Source organism: Meriones unguiculatus, chromosome 8 (genome assembly GCF_030254825.1).
Source record: "Meriones unguiculatus strain TT.TT164.6M chromosome 8, Bangor_MerUng_6.1, whole genome shotgun sequence".
NCBI lineage: Eukaryota > Metazoa > Chordata > Mammalia > Rodentia > Muridae > Meriones > Meriones unguiculatus.
Window position 1 is genome coordinate 17,550,211 of NC_083356.1, and position 24,347 is coordinate 17,574,557.

A 24,347-nucleotide genomic window follows, 5' to 3' on the forward strand; every position below is an offset into this window, starting at 1 on the left:
TAAGAGTCAGGGCCCGAGTTCGATCCCTGGAACCCACTGAAAATGCCAGACATGGTGGTACGCCTTACAATCTCAGTGATGGGAAGGTGGGATGTAGAGACAGGTTCCTGGACACTCTCTGGCTGGCTAGCGTGACTTCACCTTGGCAAAGTTCCAGGCCAGTGAGACTCTGTCTCAAAAAAAAGGGGGGGGGGAAGGCACTCAAGGAACAACACCCAGGTTTTTTCTGACCTCCACATGCATGTTTGCATCCCACACAAACACATATGTGCATATGCACTCACGCAAATAGTGAGAAGGGCTAAAGATGTGGCTCAGTCGGTAGAGAGCTCACTGAGCACACAGGAGGCTCTGGGTTCAGTCTCCAGGATCAGCTAAAACAAATGTAGTGAGGCGTGCCTGTAATCCCCGCTCTTGGGAGGTAGAGACTGGAAGATCACGGGTTCAAAGTCATACTTGTCTACACAAGGAGCTTGAAGCCAGCCCAGGCTACATGAGACCCTGCCTCCTACGTTAGGAAGAAACATCAGGAAAAAGAAATTTACAGAACACAGGCTACAGGAACTTCCCCTCAGAAGGAATTCTAGGATGCCTCAATAGATGGTGAGGCTGGCCAATAATAGCCCAGATTTGAATACCAGGGGTCAAGGAGAGGCGGCATCTGAGACAGGCTAATGGCTGGAGTTGGGGAAGGAAGGCTTAAAACTAGAACGAGAATAAAATGCAACAAGTAAAGCCAGTCCCGTCCTCCCTAGAAGGGGAATGTGAGGAGAGGGGGGTTCCGTGTCATCTCTTCTGCCTACAGCTATCACTAGCCTGTTCATGGCCACAGTCACGTGACCGTGGATTACGAAGGGAGAATGGCAGATGGCAGGGTACGAGAGGGCATGGTGTGGTGGTTTACAGAGGTTCCCTACTTCTACAGTGGGCATCAAGAGAGGCACCCTTGCGTGCAAAAACCACAACTTACCAAATACACACAGAACTGAGACAGCATCAGTTGGATCTGAAATGTCCCCAGAGGCCTATGTGCTAAAGGTACTTGGACTCTAGCTAGGCACTGTTAGGAAGTGGTGGGATGTTGAGAAGGTGGAGCCTAATGGGAGGTTTCAGGTCCTTGCGGGGGTGTCCTTATAGGAGAAGGTGAGGTCCTGTTCATTTCTTGGCTTTGCTCCTCCATGTGTCCCTTCATTGTCCCCATCTAATCACAAGCCAAAGAAATAGGGTAAAAGGGTCATTGAGCCAAATAAACATTTTCTCTTGTTAATTATTTTATGTATTTTGTTTCAGTCAGAGCACTAATGCACCAAGGTAAAAGCCAAAATACTCACAAAGAAGAGTCGGAAGGTTTTTTTGTTTGTTTGTTTTTTGTTTTTGTTTTTGTTTTGGTGGGGTGCGGAGAATGAAGGGGTGGGAGTATGAAAGGAACTTTTATTCTCTTGGTTCAGTTTTTGTCTCGGAGGCTTACTGCCTCTTTCTGCTAACCTAGGCCTAGTTCTGGAAGCTTCTAGCCTCCATACAATCTAACCTAGGCCTAGAATGTTTTCAGCCTCCGAGATTTACTGCCTAATAAGCTCAACCTTTCTTGTTCTGAGTTCAAAGCTAGCTGGTTCAGCTCAGCTGTTCTGACTCAGACTCCTCTCCCCCAGCTGACTGATTTAACCTGGCTTTTCTCTCAGCCTCTGAATTACTCTTCTTGGCTTCAAAGTAACTCCAGCAATCTGCTCTTATCCTCTGACTCCTTCTCATCCTCTGGCTCATTCAATCTTCACCTGAGTTCTCTCTCTGCAACCTGTCTCTCTATTACTGTCCCAGTAAAACTGCCTCTCTCTCTCTGCTTCCCTTTTCTCCCTTTTCTCATGAGAGTTGGAGTATCTTATTCTGTCAAGTCTCTGATTGGTCACTGTTTCTGCCACTCAATTAGACATCACCTTCAAACATGGGTGTTTCCTTCTACAAACTAACTTTACCTTCATTATTGGGACTAAAGGCGTGTATCACCATGCCTGGATCTAAGCTTTTCTTTACCTGAAACTTGCTCTATATCAGGCTGGCCTTGAACTCAGACTTGCTTGCTTCTATCTCCTGGATCAAAGGTGTGTCTGTATTTCAGTCGGATTACACAGACTTAGAAGGTCTTTGGATGTGATCTCTTGCCGGAACAGCCATGTTCTGAATTAAAAATTCTCTACAAGGGAGTGCGTGTGAGATCTGCTGTTATGGAGAAAGAGATGCTAGAATGACTTGGCTCATTAACACACTAAATGTGGGGCTTAGAAAATCACACTAGAAACATCGTAGCAGCCTTGGCTGGCCTCGGAATCTCCGCTATACCAGAAACACCTCTTTTCCTCTGGCAGAGGGCTTGAGGCAGAGGCATCTGAACATGGTCTTCACAGACCCTAAAGTACATCCTTGGCCCCCTCAGACCTGCTACAGAGGACATTTCCTCCACTGACCTCCCTGAAGCTGACACTCACTGCCTGGAGCTCCCTCTGTGCAAAATGCACTCGGCAGGGTGCGTCCTGATCCTCCTGAAACGGAACACAGGCCAGTCACCTTATATCTCCTCATGCCCGTTGGACCTGTCACTGGGAAATGAGGAGATCTGAGCACAGATATTACTGTGCAGCAACTGGTGAGGGTGCCACACACGAGTCTGGAGTGGATGGGGTCTGTGCTCTGGTGGCAAAGGTGCCATGTTCCTCTACTTCCCCTCAGTGCATTCAAAGGCTGCAAATGCAGACAACGCACCCTGATTAGTTCTCCAAACCCTGTGCTCTAAGAAGTGCCAATCAACTAGAGGCCATGCTGGTCACAGTTAAAGACAAGAGAAATGTCTTACGAGCTGCACAGGCTCAGCATGAGAGATTCCAGTAACCACACTTAAAGAGCTAAGGAAATACATTTCAGCAATAAATTAGTTCATAAACCCAATATATATACATATATTCTCGCTCTCTCTTTCTGAACCTTCAATAGCTTTACACAAACTTCACTTCTTTTCTGTGAGAAGTGCAAATAAAGTCGTCACTCCCCTGGGGTTTAGGTTCCCTGCGGTGACTTGGAGGCTCAGCTAGACACTTTCATCTTTTAATTAATTAATGTTATATATACTTTTTTTGCATGTATATATGTTGATTACATGTACCTGAGCATGTACACGCATGTGGACACAACCAGAGGTTAGGGTCCAGTGTCTTCTTTTATTAAGTTCTGCTTTCTAAATTTTGTGATTTGTATATGTGTTTGAGTGCATCTCTCTCTGTGTGTACATGCACACACATGAATAGGTACCCACAGAGTTCAGAAGAGGGCATGGAGTCCCCTGGAGCTGTAGTTACAGATGGCTGCGGGCTGCCTGAGGTGTGAGTGCTGGGAACTGAGCTTGGGCTTCCTGGGAAAGCAGCAGTGTTAACTGCTGAGCCATCTCCCAGCCTCTCCACTTCCTTTTGTTTGCTGTTGTTTTGTGTTGAGACAGGGTCTCCCACGGCTACAGTGGCCCACAGATCACTTTATCTTAAAGATGCAGTCTCCCCAGCCACTGGGGAGGAGGAAGAGGATGCTGGCACATCCACAGATATTCAGCCCACCGCATACCCACTGGCTGGGATTCAGGAACATAACTCCTAATCTCATCATGCAAGGGGACTGCCAGAGGCAGCCCAGGAAGGACACTTTTCAGTGAGCCAACTTTGTCCAACCCCAGGACCTTTGAACAATACTTCTAAGTTCTGTTGATCTTGGCTCAAATGTCACTTCCTCGGGGAGCAACACCAAGGGAGGGCTGGGAGATTGGCCCCAGGGGCTCCTTCACCTGCCGTGGTGACAAGCGCAGGCTTTATTGCCTGACCTGTGTGCTCAGCGGCAGATGGGCATCTGCCTTTGAGAAAGCCCTCCTGGCTGCCGCTGGAGGAGAGGCCATGAAGACATTTCTATTTTTAAGAAAGGGCAGCTTCCCCGGTGGCATCCCGAGGAAAGGGCAGCTAAGCATGACGCTGTCTTTGATGAACAATGTTGACTCCAGAGAGACATTTCACTAATGCTCCCCGTAAAAGGCTTATAAATTATTCAGCCGCACAGCTGTCTGGGAGAGGCAGCTGGGAAGAAGCGGAGGCCCAGGAGAGACTGGGAGGGCGGTGGTCTGCGTGTCTTTCCCTCCTCTTAGCATTCCTGTGTGGGCGCATGTTGAGTTACCTTTAAACCTAGGAGTTGTATAAGCATTCAGTGTGGGTGACCAGTGACTTGGGGGGGACGAAGGTCAGCAGCAAGAGTTTGGGTGACACAGGAGGGGTGTCATCCTGGCTGGGGTTTAAAGACTAAGTAAACCCCAGTGGGCAGTGGGTGAGACACACCCACGCAGGGTGGAACTCTGTGGTAGGTGTGGCTGTACAAAGACGACAGTGGCTGCAGGTCCAGGCAGGCCCAGATCCACGCTCTTCCCCGGGAGTGGTGGTGAGGGGTTAAGAGGAGAGATGACACGGATCTGTCAGAAAGGACGTCTCAGCATTCATATGTGACCCTACATTTGATGTCAGGGCTGAAGGAGAACTTGCCGGGTCACTGTGAGAATGACTTAATCTCTTTGTGGTTGCAAGGCTGCGTCTCTCCTGCTGCCTCAGGGGGGACAAACGTATTAGCCACACCCAGCTGGTAAGTGATGTGCCAAAGTCAACCTGTATAACTGTTCCTGCTTCTGGATGCTTGGTTGGTTGTGCTTGGGAGCCGCGGCTGAGAGGGAGCCAGTTGATGGCTGCCGATGGTTGCAGAGCTGAGGCTGAGGGACTTCCCCTCCCCACTCCTCTCTGTGGCCCTCTGTCTTCTGCTGCTGTTTGGATGCACTCTTAGGAGTAGGGTCCTGAGTGAGCAGAGATAATTGGAGGAACCCTCACAGCTCTGACCTCACTGCGATAGCAAGTATGAGTTGGGTCCTGGGGCTGAGAAGGTTGTCAGGTGGGGTCAATCGGTGTAGGCACGAGGCAATAACCTGGCTGACTGTGGCCTCTGGGGAGCCTGACAGCAAAGATTCAGAACCCTTGTCTGCAGTTTGCTGGGTGTTCTTTGGATATCTGACTTCGATTCTCTGTACCTCAGTTTCCCTAGATTTGAGCAGTGCTATTAGCTCAGAGAGCTGTTATGGAGAGAAGAATGCATACCCAGGAAGGGCTTTCTGAGAGTATTTGTCAAGGCAGACGAAGTTGAACCCTTGAGGGCTCTTCCTCCTCTTCTCTCCAGTAGAGGCGAGCCAGGGACTGCATTCTTGACAGGCAAATTCTGGCTCCATGACCTTCTAATTGGCACAGGCAAGGAGTGTTTCCAACCCCTGCTCAGGCCCTGGTGGCTTCTCGGTGACAAGCCACTGTCAGCCGCTTTTAACAAGCTTCAGGTTCTGACCAAGGTACCACCTGGACCAGATCTGGGCCATTTGGGTCCTTCTTCAAGACCATCAAAGGGATGCTGATAAAAGCAGCCCCAGCCCCGTCCCACATCTGGCAGGGACCGCATCAATTCATGGATTTCAGCCTCTTGGGCCTCGCCTTCCTCTGGGGACACCACTGCTGGGACTCACAGCCCCAGAGGGGTCAGGAAGAGACAATGACATGAGGCTCTCTGTAAATCTCTGTAGGAAGCCACCATCCTGGATGAGCTGGTAAGCTCAGGGACTGTTGAGGGACCCCGCTGCACCCGCTCAGCTGCTGTTGAGTGGTAAACAGCTGGGGCCTCATTGTGTCTCAGGTTGTTCCTGGCGCTGCAGGCGCCCAAAGTTTTCTGCTAATTAAAAGCAGGTTTTGACATTTGGGGCTTTTTGCTAGAGACAAGCTTAGGCTCTGCTGTCAATTGTGGATGGAAGTGTCAGGTTTTCCCCAAGCTCTCGGCTCTGCACAGCTGGGCCTATTGCTGCAGACTTTCAGATGCTTTTATTTATTTACCGACTGTATTTGTTCTCTTCTCCACACTTCTGAGAGGATTTGACTAAGCCTTAAGAGCAGGTTTGTCTTTAAATGGGGGGAGGAAAACAGCACGTGGCATTTGAGGGCAGAAAGGGTTGTGTGTGAATTTCCTGTGTGTGCTTGGACAAATTGCTTAGTCTCTGTGAAGGCTCAGAAACAGGACTGCTCCTGTCTTTGTCCAGTGGGGGCACCCGATTGCTTCTTTACTGAAGACAAAATTAGAGTGTGATCTAGTATACACTGGCTGCTAAATAGAAGCTTCTGGAATGGGCTGTGTACAAAGGTTCACCAAATAAGACTCAGAAAGCATAGCTCCCATAGGCACTGCCTTGTCTAGGTCCCATAGCTTCCTATACCCGTCTAAGCCCAGGGCTGGGGAAACTGAGGCAGGTGTTAAGTCCTGTCAAGCTGACAGTGAAGATGACCCCTTGAAGGGTCTTCCTGGGGAGGTCCAACCAGACACCCAATGTTGATCATGCCACTCTCCTGCCTGAGCAGTGGCTACCCAACTCTCACTGTGAGGCTCCAGCTCTCCCCACCCATCCCCCCTCAGCCCTCCTCTGCCCTCTGGCCTCTAGCCTCTTTGTGGACCTTTGATGCTCAAGCCCCTTCTCTGTCCCTCCCGGTGCCCAGGGTGCTGCCATCTTCACTTCCTTTTCATCTACTATGTCCTGGCAGAGGGTGGATGGCTCCTCATCTCCTGTCTGTGACTTCTGTCCTTACAGAGCACACAGCACGTCAGTTAGTAGAGATGTGCCAGTTGCATGTGTGATTTTCCTCTGGCAGAGAGCCCTGGATCCACAGTGTCTGGCACACAGCAGGTGGTCCACGAATGCTTTGTATTAGAGGGAAAAGATGACAGTGGCCTGAGGGACATTGGAGTCACATGTACATGTATCTATATGTTAACAGAAACATGTTTTTCCCCAACATGTCTTTGAAGTTGGGAAAGGTACATGTCATGGAAAGGTACAGTGGTTCAGTCCTAGCTATGGCTGAACACACCGCCACCAGCCACACCTTCTACTCAGGAAAGAAACCCCCTTACCATTTCCAAAGCTTCTCACCCTCTAGGCTGCACCTCGTGTGCAGCCCAGATCTCTGGTTAGCAGATGGAATGACTGGTGCCAGGACTGGAGCCCATCTCAGCCACAGGGGAAGCGAATGTAGTATCCACACTGCACCATACCTACGGCGTCCACATATGCAGAAGTGCCACGGTGTGGATGCTCCTGGGCACTCGTCATGGGGCGGGGGGGGGGGGAGCAGGCATCAGCCACTGCTTACGGTCATGTATGAGGAGAGACCCTTGCAGGTGTACCCACGATGGCAACAAGAACCAGCAGCAGCTCACACTCTGGTGAGAGTCAAAAGCCAAACAGAGAGAAAAACCAAACCAAACCAGAGGCTGGAAATCTGGCTCAGTTGGTGGAGTGCTTGCTCAGCATGCAAGAAGCCCTGGTTCTATCCCCAGCACTACAGAAACCCGTCATGGTGTCGTTTGCCTGTGATCCAAAACACTTGGGAGTTGGAGGAAGATCAGAGTTTCAAGGTCATCTTCACCTTTTTAGCTGGTTTAGCCTGGGCTACGTGAGATTCTGTCTCAAAAAATAAAGGAAAAAGGAAGGAAGGAAGGAAAAGCAAAGAGAACACATTGGAGGATGGATTTTACATGTAAAGCTCAAACACACAGATAGAGGCTGGGTATGTCACCTGTCACCTCTCCCTTCCTTTCCTTCTTCCTCACCTCCTTCTCTTTCCCCTCCAAAGCAGAGATCTCAGCCAAGCCCATAAGCCCTGGAGTTGGAGAGCAGGCCTGTAAGGATGGCCTGAACCAAGGCCTAGGCCAGACCTTTTTACCTGTGTGTATAAAGGTGAGCCATTGGTTGCTAGCTCCTGGGGTCTGGACCCTGGGCAATGCAGCTCTCAGCCTCCAAAGTCAGCTAGTGGAGAGAGATGATTGGGGCCGAGGCAGGGGTGAGGTAGGGGTGGGGTAGGGGGGAGGAGGGGGACAGGACCAAATACTCCAGCGGAAAGAACTGCCTTCCTTCTACAGGGAGGAACAGACAGCCCCCTTTACCCCCATACCCTCCCCGGCAACTTTCCGCTAGTGAGTGCTCGCTGGTGTTGAAGGATCATCATCAGCACATGTCATCAACACATTCCCAGGACAGTGTGTTTGCCCAAGGTCTCACTCTTGGAAGCAGGCAGTCAGGCCAAGGCCAAATCTCTTCTGCCCCAGGAGAAACCTGGTGTTTTCAGCTGCTGAGACCAAACAGGGGTGGGAGGAGGTGGTTCCGTGCCAGCCACAAAGGACAGGGCTCCCCCAACACTGTTGCAGCTTCATAACTCTGCCCTGCTGCCGAGTCTGATAACGTGACTGCCGGGCTACGGAAAGCCATCTCTCTGTGCGCCGCAAGTGCGTCGCCTCTGGGAGGGAAGCAATTTAGAAGATGATTCAGCTTGTACTTTGGCAGATGTCTCCCAGCGCGCAGGGTTTGGAAAGTAGCCTCATCTCCAAAAGGAAACAAAGCCAGCTCTGCCCTGGCTCCCTCCCCACCTAGCTGAGGGCCCGCACACCTCTACAGCCAGCCAGCCGCTTTCCCCGCGATTGTGAGGCAATGCTTCTCCACTTCCAGGCTAAGAAGCTGGGCAGTGGGTCTCTGTGGTTGGAAGGTTTTACGTGGGCCAGGGTTGCTGCATGCATGAACCCTGGGCCCTGGGGACACAGTTGGCAAGGTGTTGTAGTTTACATGTGACTGTCTCTACAGGCTCATGCATGTGTTGTGTCTACTCAACATGGATGGATGGACATAGGAGGCTACGGGTGAGGCTACCTTTCTTGGCTTAGAGTTCACCAGGGATAATAAATACACAAGTACATAGGATGGTCAGTAAAAAAAATGTTCTATAGACACTAAGAGGTAGAAACAGAATATTCTAGAAGGTACTGGAGACTGAAGAGCAGGCGTTTGGGATGGAATGATGTCTTAGTTACCTTTTTATGGCTGTGACAAAACACCAACATGGCCAAAGCAATTTTTACTTTTAGACCAAGAGCCTTGAAGTTGCTAGATAAGCACTCTTCCACTGAGCTAAATCCCCACAGCAGTTTATAAAATGAAAAATAGCCAGGCACGATGGCACACACCTTTAATCCCAGCACTTGAGAGGCAGAGGCAGGAGGAGCTCTGATCTTGAGGCCAGCCTGGTCTACATTGTGAGCTCCAGGACAGCCAGGGCTATGTAGAGAGACCCTGTCTTAAATAAAAAGTTTATCTGGGGTTTATGGTTTCAGAGGGTTAGCATCCAAGATGGCAGAGCCAAGTGGGAACAGCTGAGAGTTCATATCTTGATCTTTAAGTAGAAAGGAGAGAGAGATATAACAAAGCCTGTCCCCAGTGACATACCTCCTCTGGCAAGGCCACACTTCCTAAGCCTTCCCAAACAGTCCTACCAACATATGAGCCTGTGGGGACCACTCTCATTCAGACCAGCTGATCAAGAAGATTTCTCTGAAGAGCTGACCTTTGACTTGTGACCTTTATGTTTAACAGAGGGCACAGTTCTTGGTAGGAGAGGTTCTACATACTGCAGGGTCCAGCCCATGCATCTAAAAATACCTATTATCATAAGTACAGGTGAAGAAGACACACACACACACACACACACACACACACACACACACACACACGTGCGCTGAAAGTCTCTTATGCATAACCTGGAGATACTAGATTGTCTCTCATCTCACAGGGAGCTTTGAAAAGCAAATTGCTGAAGAGTCTAGCCAGGAGATTCACGAAGATCACAGAGAAGGTGGGGGACAGCTTTCTTGATATCGAGTGGCATGACATTCTGGCGACTCAGATACTGCTAAGCATGCTTGAGGCTATAAACACAGATCAAAGGGGCTGGCCCCTTTAGCAGATGTCACCAAGGAAAAGCCCCTCCCGCCATATCTGAGTTGGAGCTCTGCTCTGGCATGTGCTCAGCTCTGGGTTAGCCATTTTCTGATGTGCTTGCTTAGCTGGAGAGGGGAGCGTGAAGTAGCCTGGCTCTGGTCGGGGTGAGCCTGAAGAGCGTCCAGTTCTCCGGGGCGGAAATCCAACACCGGGATGCTGCGTATCCTGTGTCTGGAGAGGGCTTTCTTCCTGGTGGGTAATCCTCCTCTCTTCTTATCATTCCAGTGTGCCAGGAGGGCGTGTATAGGAAGGATGGTGGCCTGGGTCTCCTCTGGTGTGGGCACTAGTCCTACCCACAGGTTGAGAACCACTGTTCTAAGAGGTGTTTTCCTCTCCCTTCAAGGCTGATGACACCAAGGGGAATTTTCAATTCTGTGGGACCATAGTGCGGAATGTCAGCTCCTGACCTTGACAACATCCTGTTCCCAGCCATAGGAACGATGCTAGGGAAACTCCAGCCTCCTCCCTGAGCCTGCAGGGAAGCTAGGCATTTATCGGTCCAACAGACGCCATCTTGTCTTCCTTTCCTGTCCTCTCTCCACACTCTCCTGCAGTCACTGTGAAATCCAGAAATAACAGGTCTTGGGATAAACAGTTGTGAGAAGAGTCCGCACTTGTCTGTGTCTGGAAGACTTTCTCATCTCTCTCAGCAACTCGAGCTTAAAGGATGTTCCTGAGATAATGGTCAGCAAGATCAGTTTCAGCGAGACTGCTTGATGGTGAGGACTTCCTGTCCCTCCTTGCCTGCTTTTTCTTTACATCCCAGAGCCATTGTGGGTACCACAAAGCCAGGACTGAGGATATAGCAGCTGGTTCTTCTCAGAACCTGCTCAGCCAATTCTTCTCCTATAGCATCACTATTTTTCTGCTTGGATCTTTGGCATGACTGGCCTGATCTGTTGGGACTCTGAAAAGTCTGTTCCTCCAAAGGAAGCTGCTAACCCTGTCATTGTTGGGGACTGAGGTTTTACCATATAATGTGGTGGCAACAATGCTCAGGCCCTAGCCTACTCCTTGGCAACTGTGCTCAGGAGGTAACAGAACATCTACTGCCTCCCGATCTTCCGCTGACCTTCACCTCCTAGCCCCCTCGTTGCACTCAACACACTTATCATCTAATTAACCTAATGTGTTTATTCTGAAGTGATGGGGACTGGAGATGGAGACCTTGAGCATGCGAGGCAAGGTACCAGGAAGCCTCTCTTTTATGTTATTATTGAGGTACACAATAGCTGCAGTCAAAGCAAGACCTTGAGTACAATCCACTTGGATACCAGCCAGAGTAAGGAAGGCCTCACAGGGCAGAGTGCCTGCCTGGTGTGTTAGTTAGGGTTCCTACTGCTGTGAAGAGACACCATGACCACAGCAACTCTTATAAAGGAAAAATATCTAATTGCAGCTGGCTTACAGTTCAGAGGGGTAAGTCCGTTATCATCGTGGTGGGAAGCATGGTGGCAAGCAGACAGACACGGTGCTAGAGAGGTAGCTGGGAATTCTATGTCTGGATCAGCTGGCAGCAGGAAGAGAGTGAACCACTGGGCCTGGCTTGAGCTTCTGAAACTTCAAAGACCACCCCCTCCCCCGGTGACACACTTCCTCCAACAAGGCCACACCTCCTAATAGTGCCACTTTCTATGAGCCTAGAGGGGCCATTTTCATTCAAACCATCACACCTAGTATACATTAAACCCTGGGTTTGATCCTTGCATAAGCCGAGTGTGGTGGTGCATGCCTGCAATCCCAGCACTTGGTAGGACACAGGGCTAGGAGGCTCGGAAGTTTAGGGTCATCACTGGCACAGTGAGTTCAAAGCCAGCCTGGGCTGCATTAGATCCACCTCAATAACGACAGCAGCAGCACTCTTCCTGGCAAGGGCAAAGCTCTGTCTATATAAACCCACCTCAATACACACATTTCCTGGAGACTTCTATCAAACCCTGGGCTAAAGTTCTTTCTTAGCCTTCTGCAGCTGGGCTCAACATATAGTCAGTTTCCCAGCACTGTGAGATTCTCCTGTGTCCTCCATGCTGTGGGGTAGTCCAAAGGCAGCTAGAAGTACACCCAGGAGCCTGGGGTTGGCCTGCAGCAGCAGCAGCTCCATTTCTTCTCCATAACTGGAGCACTTATCTGTGGCTGCCAAAAGCCATGCCTGGAAAACAGCCAGGCAGGGGCTGCACTGGACTAGGGCCGCATGGCTCAAGAGCTGTCTTTCTGTGAAACAGAGATTCAGTTCTCCCAGCCCTCTCCAAGTCCTGTGAGTTCTAGAAGCTGTTCTGAGAGTTTTGGCAAGTTACCTGCCTTTAATGCCTTGGCAGCAGGGTCACAAGAATGGGTCCTACACACAAAATTGATTTCCTGCCTCTTCGTCCTTTATTGTGGCTCAGAAGTAAACTGGCAGAATGCAGAGGCTGTCGGATGGTTGGTGTCAAATATGAGAAAGCATTGAAGTGTATGTGTATATTTGTTGTTTCTGTTGTGTGTGTTGCTAATATTATTTGTGTGTGTGTGTGGTATGGTTTGTGTGTATGGTGTGGTGTCTGTGGGGGTGGGGTGAGGTGGGGTAGAGGTGGCACCTCAGAGAGAGGCAATCAAGATAGGGGACAGCTGAAACAGAAGCTCTGCAGCAAGGTCTCAAGACCTCTGCCAAGGCAGGAATGAGGAGGGATACAGGTTTTCATCTTTGCCTCTGACTCCCAGCTGGAGCTCCTAAAACCTGAGATTTTTCTGAGCAGGGAAGGTTCTAGAAGCATTTTCATTCTAATATTTGGTCTGTGCCAGGGCTTCTGACCCAGAGTTCCCAAGACTCTCATGGTTTCCTAGGTGACAGGAGCATCTTGTTCTAGCAAGGCCACTCTTGGTGGCTTTTGTGCGGAAACCTGTCCCCAGCAGCACTAAGGTAGTATGGTAAGCCTCGAACCATCGGCTCCTAGGTCTTCTGGAGGGGGGAGAGGCTAGCAACTGAGGCCCTCAGCTATCCTGGCTTTGTGTGATGCCTCCTTAAAAACCCACGGTTTATGAGCACAGCTTAGATGGCTTCTTGATTGACAGACAGGCCGCAGACCATGAGGGTGGCTAACCTGAGTCCACAGGGACAGGAGCTCCTGCACTCAGACATTGCCCCACGCACCTCTCCATCTGGCTGTTTGTCTGTTTCCTTTATGATAGATGGATAAATGCGGATACAGGTTCCCAGGACAGACCCACATTTACCGCTGACTGACTAATTGGTAATAATTCCAGTGATGGAGAGATTGGAATGTTGCCAACCCAGAGACAAATTGCAATCTATCTTAGGGCATTGTTAGCCCACCAAATAGCCATTTCTTGTCCACCTCTGTGTTGGTCCTAACATCCTGTGATTGACAGATGAAAACCTCTTTGAGGGTATTGACTTAACAAAACGGTAATTTCCGCCAACCAAAAGGCTAAGGATGCCGTCACATAGGATCTGAGGCTAATGCCTGAGATTTTCCTGTGACTGATGTATTTTAAAAGTGCCGAATCCATGACAGTCTTTCTTCTGTTACTATAAAAATGCCATCAAACTGTTACCATGTTGGAACATGGACTCTAAGGTAATCTAAGTCTTTGTTCCTGGGTCATAGTCACTCATACTGGCTTTAGAATAAGCCATCTCTTGCTCCCTTTAGGTAACAGTTGTGGTTTATGGCAAAGATTTCTCTGAGTTCTGTGAATAACCAAAGCTGAGGAGAACCCCAAACATCAGCCAAGCTGGGCAGGAATGTAGACAAACTGTGGCTTCCATACTTGGCTTTGGTGTCTGACATAAGGAGTCAGATGTGTTTTATCCCTTAGCTTTGGGATCTGTCCTAGTTTGAGGTGAACAGTGTCTGTGGTGGTTTAAATGAGGATGACCCCTGTCACTCTCCATCAGCCTGGAATGGTCCTCATGATACAGCTATAGTCTGACATTTCCCTGAGCTGCTGGTGCTGCCAGATTCTTTTGGGCCGAATGCCACTCTAGAAGCCCAAGGTTCCAGATGGGAGGAGATCAAAGGTCCTGGGTCCCCCAGGAATGGCTAGAGTGCTTCAGGTAGAGGACTGTGCACTAGGCCAGGGTGTGCAAAGAGTTTACCAGAGTGTTACAGTTAGTTAGTTCTTTTAAAATGACATCAGGGGTGGTGGCAGAAACTTGGATGTTCCAAAAAGCCTATGGGACTTTGGACTACAAAAGTTCTTGAATGTTAGAAATAGGACTTTATAGGCCACCCTATAAAGATCTTGGAAGACAGTAGTTCTGAAAGCAATATGGACTATGAAGACCCAGCTCAATAGGTATCAGATGGGAATAATTTTAGCACCAGGATGGAGACTATTCTTGTGGTAGTTTGCTCTTCCAGAAGGTTGGTTTTCTGTCCCTGCCTCTGAGGTGAGTACAGTTCTTAGCCTCCTGGATGCCGGAGTTGAGGATGTGACCTGCTTTGGCCCTACAGTGGGTGGAGCTGAACTTGTGTCTCCCTGCCTCTGTTTTAGGTTACTCATGTGACTTGATCATAAGGATAAGGGCTTGCAGGGTGACTCCGTTAGGGTCGCTATTGCTACGATGAAACGCCACGACCAAAATCAAGTTGGGCAGGACAGGATTTTATTTAGCTTACACTTCCATATCATTGTTCATCACTGAAGGAGGTCAGGACAGGAACTCAAACAGGGCAGGAACCTGTATGAAGGCAAGAGATGATGCGGAGGCCAGGGACGGGTGCTGCTTATTGGCTTGCTCCTCATGGCTTGCTCAGCCTGCTTTCTTATAGAACCCAGAACTACCAGCCCAGGGATGGCCCCACTCAAAATTGGTTTGGGCCTTCTCACATCAATCACTAATTTAGACAAATGTCCTACAGGCTTTGATCTTATGGAAGCATTTGATAATACAGAGAGGAGGCTCCCTCCTCTCAGATGTCTTTAGCTTGTGTCAGGTTGACATAAAACTAGGCAGCAAATAGGGCACAAAGACTTGTGTTTGAATGACCATGGCTCCCGTAGGTTCATATATTTGAATGTTTGGTTCCCAGGTGGTGGAACTGTTCAGGAAGGATTAGGAGATGTGGTCCCCTTGGAGGTATGTCACTGGAGGCTCTGAGGTTTTAAAAACTCACACCATTTCTAGTCAGCTCTCTTTCTGCCTCTTGCCTGTGTATCAGAATGTTAGCTCCCGCACCGTGATGGCCTGTCTGCTGCCATGCTCCACACAATGATGATGACGATGATGGGCCAAACCTCTGAAAATGTAAGCAAGCTCTCAATGACATGCTTTCTTTGTGAGTGACCTTGGTGCTGGCGTTTTATCAGAGCACTAGAGCAGTAACTGAGACATGCTTTGTCCATGGAGTGGGCTAGCACTGCAGAGTCTCTGCCACTAACGGAAAGAGCATCTGCTTCAGTGGCTCCTGCCTCACCAGCCTGTACCCAGGTGGACACACCTGCATCTACCCTGCTGTGCAGAGCTGGGCCTCAATCAATCACAGGCTAGTGAGAGAAAAGAATGATATTATAACAATCCTCTGAGTTTTCTGCCAATTTGTTATGTGGTGGTATTACAGCCACAACTGAAACAGAGCTTCCAGTGAAAGCTTCTAAACACACAGTAAGGAACCCAGCAAGGTGCAGGCACTGACTTGGAATGAAGTAGCCAGACAGCATGAGGCTTCACCTCCATCTGGGTAATCAGCTATTTTTTCATGTGGGGAGCCATGTAGGAAAGGGACTCATCACCCTGTCCTGTTTAAACCAATGTTAAGGTGAAATATGCCATGTGTATTTAACTCCAGTTTCTTTATTTTTGAGGCAGGGACTCACTGTGTGGCCTTAGCTGGCCTAGAACTCTCGATGTAGGTCAAGCTGGTTTTGAACTCACAGAAATCCACCTGCCTCTGCCTCCTGAGTGCCGCGAGTAAAAGTGTATGCTACCAGGTCACAGTTTAGTTTCCAATCTAAATGCTATGGAGTTACTAATGCCCACAGTCAACTGAGGTGACGAGGATGAGCAGGCAGCAGCAGGTTGAGATCAGATCCTCTGCTCTCTGTATCACGGGGAGGGTGACAAGCTTGCCCTCATTGTTTTCTGTGTTGCTGGAGATGGAACCCTGTTCTTCATCCCTGCTGGGCAAACATTCCATCTACTCAGCCGCATTCCCAACCCCTTCAACTCCATTTTAAAACGGAAAACTCCACATGCTAGGACCATCCCTTAGTCTTCAGGGAAATAGAACAGTTGGTCCTCGTGGCCTCCTGTAGGTCTGGGTGTTAGAGAATCAAACACCACCCCCCTCTCCAGCCTGTTCTTCAGGGATCAGTGCCAGCAGACAACAGGTGTGCCTATGAGTTGAGTACTTTTCCTATGGGACACAAGTACCCTTTAAAAGGTGAGGTACTGGGGCTGGAGAGATGGCTCAACAGTTAACAGCACTGGTTGTTCTTCCCGAGGTCCTGAGTTCGATTCCCAGCAACCACTTGGTGGCTTACAACCATCTATAGTGGAATCTGATGCCCTCTTCTGGTGTGCAGCTGTACATGAAGATAGAACACTCATATACATAAAATACCTGAATAAATAAATGTTAAAAAAAAACTTTTTAAAAAAGGGGTACCCTCTGCCATCATAGCGGCCTCTCTCTCTGTGTCTTCTGGTCTCTCGGTCTGTCTGTCTCTCTTATGTCCCCACTCTGAGATGGCCTTTAGCTTCCTCCCCCAATAAACCTTTTATGTGAGATTTGTTGTATGGTGTGATCTCTTTACAGCATCCCTCAGCCCCAACCTGCCAAGGTCCTTCTGCAGCTGTTGATAACAATTGTAAGATGAATTCATTCACTTAAGAAATGTTAACACTTTGAAACAGTTTCATATTGTAGGATTATTGAAACATTATGTCCACAGAAAGCAAGAATTCGTTCATGGAGTAGTTGGTAAAGATGGGCACTACGTCAGATAGAGCAGCTCACGCTTGTCAATGTAGCTTTAGGAAAGCTGAGCCAGGGGGCTCACCAATCACCTGAGGCTAATCTGGGCCTCCGAGTGGGATTCTATCTCAAAAACCCAAAATTAATTAAACCAAGTGAAATACAGTTAAAAGAAGAAGAAAAGAAAGGAAGGAAGGAAGGAAGGAAGGAAGGAAGGAAGGAAGGAAGGAAGAGAAAGCTGTGGCTTTAACTTAGTTGGTAGAGTACTTCCCTAATGTTCGTGAAACCCTGGATTCAGTCCCTAGGATGGCTCTCCCCTTCCAAGGTAGCACAGGCCTCAGATGACAGCACTCTTGTGGTAGAGGCAGGAGGTCATCCTTATTTCATATAAATTTTGATATCAGCCTGGGCTACATGAGATGCCCTGTTTAAGAGAAATGGGTATATTAGGCACACACTACTTCTCCCCCCTCCTTCTAAACCGATGCTATGACAGTCAGGGAATTTCACAAGATGTGACCAGGGCAGACAAAGTTAGCCTGACAACAGAAGTGAGACTCCAGAAGCAGGGAGAAAGATGGCCACCTGCTCGGTAGCTGGCAACCTTCAGGAAGACAAACAGACCTGTCCCCAGGGAATCCTCCAGAAAGCAGAACAGCTGGTGTCTCAGGAAGGGGAGCAAAGGACACCTGCTGAGGCGGCAGCTAAGCCTCTGCGATCAGCATGGGTGCCTCCCTCCCACACACAGAGGTTTATGTTGGCAAAGGAGGCCATTTGGTCTTAGGAAGAAAAGGACTTTACAGCATGGTCACAGATGGGGCTTCTGTGCTGCGGGTTTCTCAGGCAGAGGCAGAAAGAGGTTTTCTTTTACACAAAAGAGCAAGCAGAGCTAGGAGGAACCTGTGTGGTTCAAGTAGCAACCAGAATGGAGAGCTCCATCACTAAATATCCTCAGGATGGATGGGAATCAGCTGAGGAGAGGTTGAGGGTAGTGTGAGGTGCAGAGAGCCTTGAGCTTTGAAAGAGGGGAGAAGTTTGGGAGTTTGCTTACCAAGTTTAAATGGTGGGGACAGAGTGGTCTCACTTGTCCTTGTTGATGAAACTATCTGTCTAGAAAGGGAAAGAAAACCAGAGAAGGAAGTCACCCATTACATCTGAACTGAGAAACTTTGAGTTTCCGTATTGAGATCCTCATTAAATTCCCAGCACATACAGCGTAATTTGAAATTTCTGGACAACAGAGCAACTTCTTGAACAGAACAACCCAAGGCAGAAAGACCTTCTCTTTTCCCACAGAAAGAGAAGTTAGCTGAGAAAAAGAGCAAAGTCTTCAGAATTCTGAGGAGATCTAAAGCGAGTCCCGAGGCATCCAACATGTGGCCAGATTCTAAACAGAAAAGAAAACAAAAGATCCAAACTTTCTGCCTGTTCTGAGGCAGCTACTGAAGGGGTTATACAGGCAAACAACACACACAAAAGAGGAGAGGCTGAAGGAAAGCCGGTAGGGGGGGACTCTAAGGAGAATGAGGAGGATCCTGAGAAAGCGTTGGGAAAGGTGACCACAGGATATGGAGGGCCATGACACTTGCCATCAAGATGCTAGTGACAGAGCGCTGTGTGTGGACACACTGAGAAACTGCATCATCAGCATGGATCAGAAAACCAGGGAAACCCCAGTAAGACAGTGGTGAATTTCGGAAAATGGAAAGCACAGGAAGGGAAAAGCAGCTTTTTTCACGTCTTCTAACATGGTAGAGGAAAACATTAACTAGAAAAAAACATTTAAAAATCTACCGACAATACAGAGGATTGGGACAAAATAGCAAGAAATATACAAGAGATGTTGAGAGGACTAGATGACACAGATAGAGCACTGGGGGGCCGCAGGTGACAGACACAGACCCCTGAGAAATCTCCAGAGAGAATGTGAGATGCTGATCTTTAGAATCAGGGAATCCAGTCAATTTCAAAACAAGTTTATAAAAAAATAAAGGAGAGAGAGAGAGAGAGAGAGAGAGAGAGAGAGAGAGAGAGAGAGGAGGGACTGAGTACAGGTTGAGTAGTTCTCCAAAAGTGTGAAGTCTGGAATTTCCAAAACTCCAAACCCCACTAGCACCGCTCTGTGTTAGAGTCGGAGGGCCATGCACCTAACCCCAGGTACCCCTCTGGTTACTGCCTCCCTCTCTCATCCAAAGAGCTCCAAAGTCACAGGGACTTGTCATGTCCAACCCTGGCTCCCCTCCAGTTCTCCCTGTCTACACACATGCTCTTTCTTTTTGAAGCCCCTTTGAAAGGTGAGACGTGATGCATGTGCAGACGCACATTGAATACAAATAAGCCTGTAACTTGTTAATAATGGTTAAGAATATTTGTGCAATGCCGGTTCCCATCCAATCAGTCCAGAAGCCCAGGCGTATCTCTTGCCTGATATGGAGCCTGTCTCCTGTGTCCAGGTAGCTGGGGCACCTAACTGCATCATCCTGAGGTAATAATTTTAATACACTGAGCAGTCTAAGGCAGTACAGCTACCTTTGCCCGTGAGCTTTATATACAGAGATTGAAATGTGTTGCTTACTTCTGGGCATCGCCGTTCAGTCATTTGTTTGCTTAGAAGACTTTGCCATGGGGCTGTATCATTTCCATTGCTGTGACTGTTCCCAAGGACAAGTGCCTAAAACCAAGCCCCTGTACCAAATGTAAATCCTTGAGTCTAACCCGTACTCGTTGAGTCAGGAACTCTGGCTGAGAGTCATCGGTCCTCCCAGAAGGTTCTGACACATTTGCGTTGGCACACATATTCCACACACTACTCCACTTTATTTCTCCAGGCTAGTGTGGATCGGCACCGGTTATTCTGGGTTTTGCTGTTAGGAACATAACCTCTATGAATATTCAGTTTTTTCAGGACTCATGTTCATGAGATTTTTGGGGATACGATTTCCAGGCTAGTTTATGTCAAATTCTTTTCAGAAGGAATTGGTACTAGCCTGGGCCCAAATAAAAAACAAAGGACATGCTCAATCCAAGGAAGCACAGAGGGTTGGTAACAGAGGCAATTTACAATTGCATTCTGCTAAAAAGCAATGTTCTCGTGGAAATAAACCCCACCAGGAGCACTGACATGCTTGAATTGGTCCAGGTAAGTTCCTTGTTGACATCGAAGCCCAGCCTGTCTTTAATATCTTACCAAGAAAAGCAGAAGCCACAGTTTTTTGTATTATAAAATGCTGGTTTCCAAGAATGTTTGTAATGAGGTGACCGTCAAGTACAAAAGCTGACTTCAGCCTCATGGGGTGCCATTCTGGTTCTGCCTCAGTCATTGGACCTAGGAGGCACTGGGACCCTGACGACATTCCCTGAACTTCAGTCTGATATCCTAGTGTGGGACTGTACTTTTTATACAGGAGTCCACTAAACTGCTGTTGCTCCCTGTTCCAAACTGCTGGAGCTCTTTCATGGAAGCATTCAATAGGGGACTGCCAAGGACTCAGAGCTTTGAAGCCTCAGCATGCTGTAATTATTGGAAGCAGTTCTTGCCAACTGAGAAACGCTGGAATCCAGCTCTACAAAAGAGAAGGAGGAGGTGGAGAAATTAAATACTGAGCATCCCAGTGGTGAAGGAGACCTGGCTGGTAAATCCCACCATTGTGCTTGGAATATGGCAACAACATGTAAGAAGAATCTTTTGATGAGATTCCTGGATTTAACTGGAAAAGTTTATATTTTTGCACTGAAAGAGAAGAAAATTATTTTGCAGAATCAACACTTGACAAAATGTTCAAAAGAATAGTCTTTTTTTGGGGTGGGGGGGGGGAGGGATAACTTTTAGCTGATGAAAGCATTTGTTGACCGAAATTTCTCTGAATAGAAACAAAAATGGTTGAGCTTAGGGATATACAGAGCTGGGATGTTCACACACTTCTTTTTGTTTTGTGTCCTTTAAAGAAAACATTTATTATTTATTTAAGGATCTTAAAAAGGTTTGTCTTTGTTTTAGGTGTATGAGTTTGCCTACGTGTGTGTCACGTACCACATGCATGCAATGCTCACAGAGGTCAGACGAGACATCCAGTCTCCTGGAAGCAGAATTACAGGCAGTTGCGAGCTACCGTTAAGAATGCTGGGAACTAAGCCCAGGTCCTCTGCGAGAACAAGTGCTTTTAACTGCTGAGCCATCTCTCTAGCCCCACTTGTTTGTTTCTGCTTGTTTGTTTGTGTGTGTAAGCATGCATACGCACTTATACCAGGTCACACATGTGAAGGTCACACGACCGCTTGAGAGATCTCTTCTCTCCTTCCACCATGCGGATCTTGGAACTGAATTTCGGTCGTCAGTCTTTCGGGCACCTTTTACTACTGAATCGTCTTGGTGGTTCTGGTTTGATTTTGAGACAGGGTCATTTTATGTAATCTAGGCAGGCCTCAAACTGATGGTTATCGTACCTCGGCCTCCTACGGTCTACCGAAAAGAGTCATGGGGACACCAACAAGCATAACTCACCATCACAAAACACAGCTTTGAGGGAACTCCCAGCAATTCTGTCTCAAAGGAAACATCCTAATTCCACAGAGAAGAAAAATGCCTCCATCAGGGGACCAGGGATGCCAGAAGACTTACACCATCATGGGCTACTGAGCCAGGTTCCCAGTAATATTCTAGAAAACACATTGTGGTGGTTTAAATGAGAAATGACCCCACAGGCTCATGTGCTTGAACACTTAGTCCCTGGTGTGTGTGTGTGTGTGTATGTGTGTGTGTGTGTGTGTGTGTGTGTGTGTGTGTGTGTTTAATATTTAGGAGAAGGCACTGTGCTGGAGGAAGTGCCTGAGTGGGGGTGGGCTTTGAGGTTTTACAGCCTGTCCCCATTTGCTGTTTACTGCTCTTCTGTGGGCTAGCCTCATGCAACGGGAAAGACATCAGGACACTCCTCCTTTCCATTCTTGCTAGCAGGGGCTCACTCCCAAAGTGGGTGAACAAGGTAGCCCCATGGTCCACGGCAGGCTCGGTCCTTCTTCCCTGAGGTCACTCAGGTCTTCTGAGACCCTCCAGTGCTTGGTTCTCTCCCCCAAGTTGCTTGGCTAGCCCACCTTAGGTCCTTCACATCTGAACTCTGGCCTTCCTGGCCTCAGTCGGCTTCTCATTCCTGTTGACACCTTTTTCCTAATGGGCAGTGGTAGGGCCTGGACTTTCAGTCTCCTTCCCTTGTTCACGGTGCTCTTCTGGATTCCCAACTCACAGACCTTGACACTGACACTCTACTGGGAACATAGCAAAAAAGACTCTTCTACGGTTCGAGCAGTTGGTTTTCACCAAAATTCACATTGAGAAGTGGTTCTCAATGGTTGGAGGTAAAGTAGTCGTGAGGGTAGAAAATCTTCATGCATGGACTCATTCTTTTCTCTCTTGCATGAATTACAGTTCTTGTAGGTCCCTCGGGGGTGGGTTTTTATAGTGTTCCCACTCCCCAGGGCTTGTCTCTGCTGCACGCCTGCCTGTCCATGCTCGACCGTGAACTGACTGAATCCGTGTGTAACTGTTGCCAGCACCAGGCTCCCAGGCTGCGCAGTTTCAGAACGGTCGGTGAGAGTCCGTGCAGCCACCAGAGCTGGCAGAGTAACAATCTGCTCGAGGCACTAAGGAAATCCATTCAACATAACTGAGCCCATGTTGGTTCAAACTTCTAGAGTCCGGCCCCAGGCAGTTTATTTTAGACATATTTAAGTACAGTGCAACTTTAGCAAAAAGTTTTCTGGTAACAATGATCTCAATCCCACGTGCACCTTAATAAAGCTTAAGGGGATATAGCTTAGGGGCCTAGGATCTGGTGTGGTCTAGGTTATATGGTAGTGTAGAGGTCACCAGGCTATAATGTACATGAGTTCTACTGACAGAGAAACAAAGCTAACGGTCTAGGGCGGGTCTGGGATAAACATAACAGTCGGGGAGATTCAGGTGTGGCCTGACCCTACAGCCAGCACAGCTTCTCAGGCTATTAACCTCATCGGCCCTCAGCCTTCAACAGAAGGTATACATCCCTTCTGTTCAAGAGATAAGGCTGGGCCTTTAGCATCCCTGGTTTCCCAGTGCTTATCTGTGAGTACAAGGACCTCGCGCCCTCCATACGTGAGACTAAACAAACAGCTTTTCTTTGTAAATTATCTAGTCTCAGCTGTTCTGTTAAGGCAACGGAAAATGGACAGTCTCTCGCAATCAGCTACCTGTGACATCCTCCCCCTTGTGGCCCAGGTGTTCCATATTCTCTGCTCCAGTAAATGTGGGTCTTCTTCCTTGGTTGTCTTTTCATTGATGTGAGGAGATACCATGACCAAGGGAACTTACAAAAGAAAGCATTTGGTTGGGGGGTTGTTTGGACTTTCAGAGGGTTAGTCCATTTCAGTCATAGCAGGAAGCATGGCTGCAGGCAGGCAGGCAGGCATGGACCTGTAGCTGAGAACTTGCCTCTTTATCTGAAAGTAGGAGCAGAGAGAGACAGAGACACTTGGAAACTGTGTGAGCTTTTGAAACCTCGAAGCCCACCCCCCAGTGGCACGTCCTCCGACAACACCACACCTTCTAATCCTCAAGGTTTCCAGAACATGCTATGTCCTGCAGCAATAGCTAGATAATTCCCTTGGGGAAAATGAAGGTCTACGTTTTGGTTGTCTCCATCTCTCTTACCTACTTTCTATTCCTCTGTGCTCTCTATGTCTCAGGCTCTGACTTTGTGATCCTTCAGGACCTTCCTTCCTTCCTTCCTTCCTTCCTTCCTTCCTTCCTTCCTTCCTTCCTTCCTTCCTTCTTCCTTCCTTCTTCCTTCTTCCTTCCTTCTTTGTTAGTTTTTAACTTTTTATTGATTCTTTGTGAATCTCACATCATGCACTACAATCTCACTCATTCCCCTGTCCCTCCATACCCACCCTCTGTCCGGCAACACGCCCCCACCAAGAGAAAACAAACGATGAAAATAAAAATGCTACATTTTTATTCCTAAGCTCATTTTGCTGTTGTTGTTTTGTTTTAGTTTCTACTTCTTTTTCTCTTTTGCTGGGTTTTATCTTGACAATTTCATGTATGTATAAACAGCATTCTGATTACTGTAACCCCATCCTATCTAATATCTCTTCCATCCATACCCCACCCCCTGCATCTTTTATAAAAGTTCCTTTACCACATTCATGTCTTTTGAAAATACCCATTGAATTTACCAGGATCATCCCCGTGACAATGGGTTTGGAACAGTATCAACCTCCCAGGCAAAATGTGTCCATTAGTGCAATAGTAGCATGACGGTTACTGTGGTAACCAACCACTCTTTGCATAAGCATATTTTAGTTGTTGTTCTTAGATAACGGGACATTCACCTGCTGTTGTAAGAGAGAATACAGACAACCCCAATGAATGCCTTAATCCTGTTACCTCTGAGGTAGTACCTTGCAAAATTATAGTAAGATATCACAGCCAGGAACTTGACCTTGATGTATTCAAGATACCAAAGACCCTTCCTGCTTCCATGTCA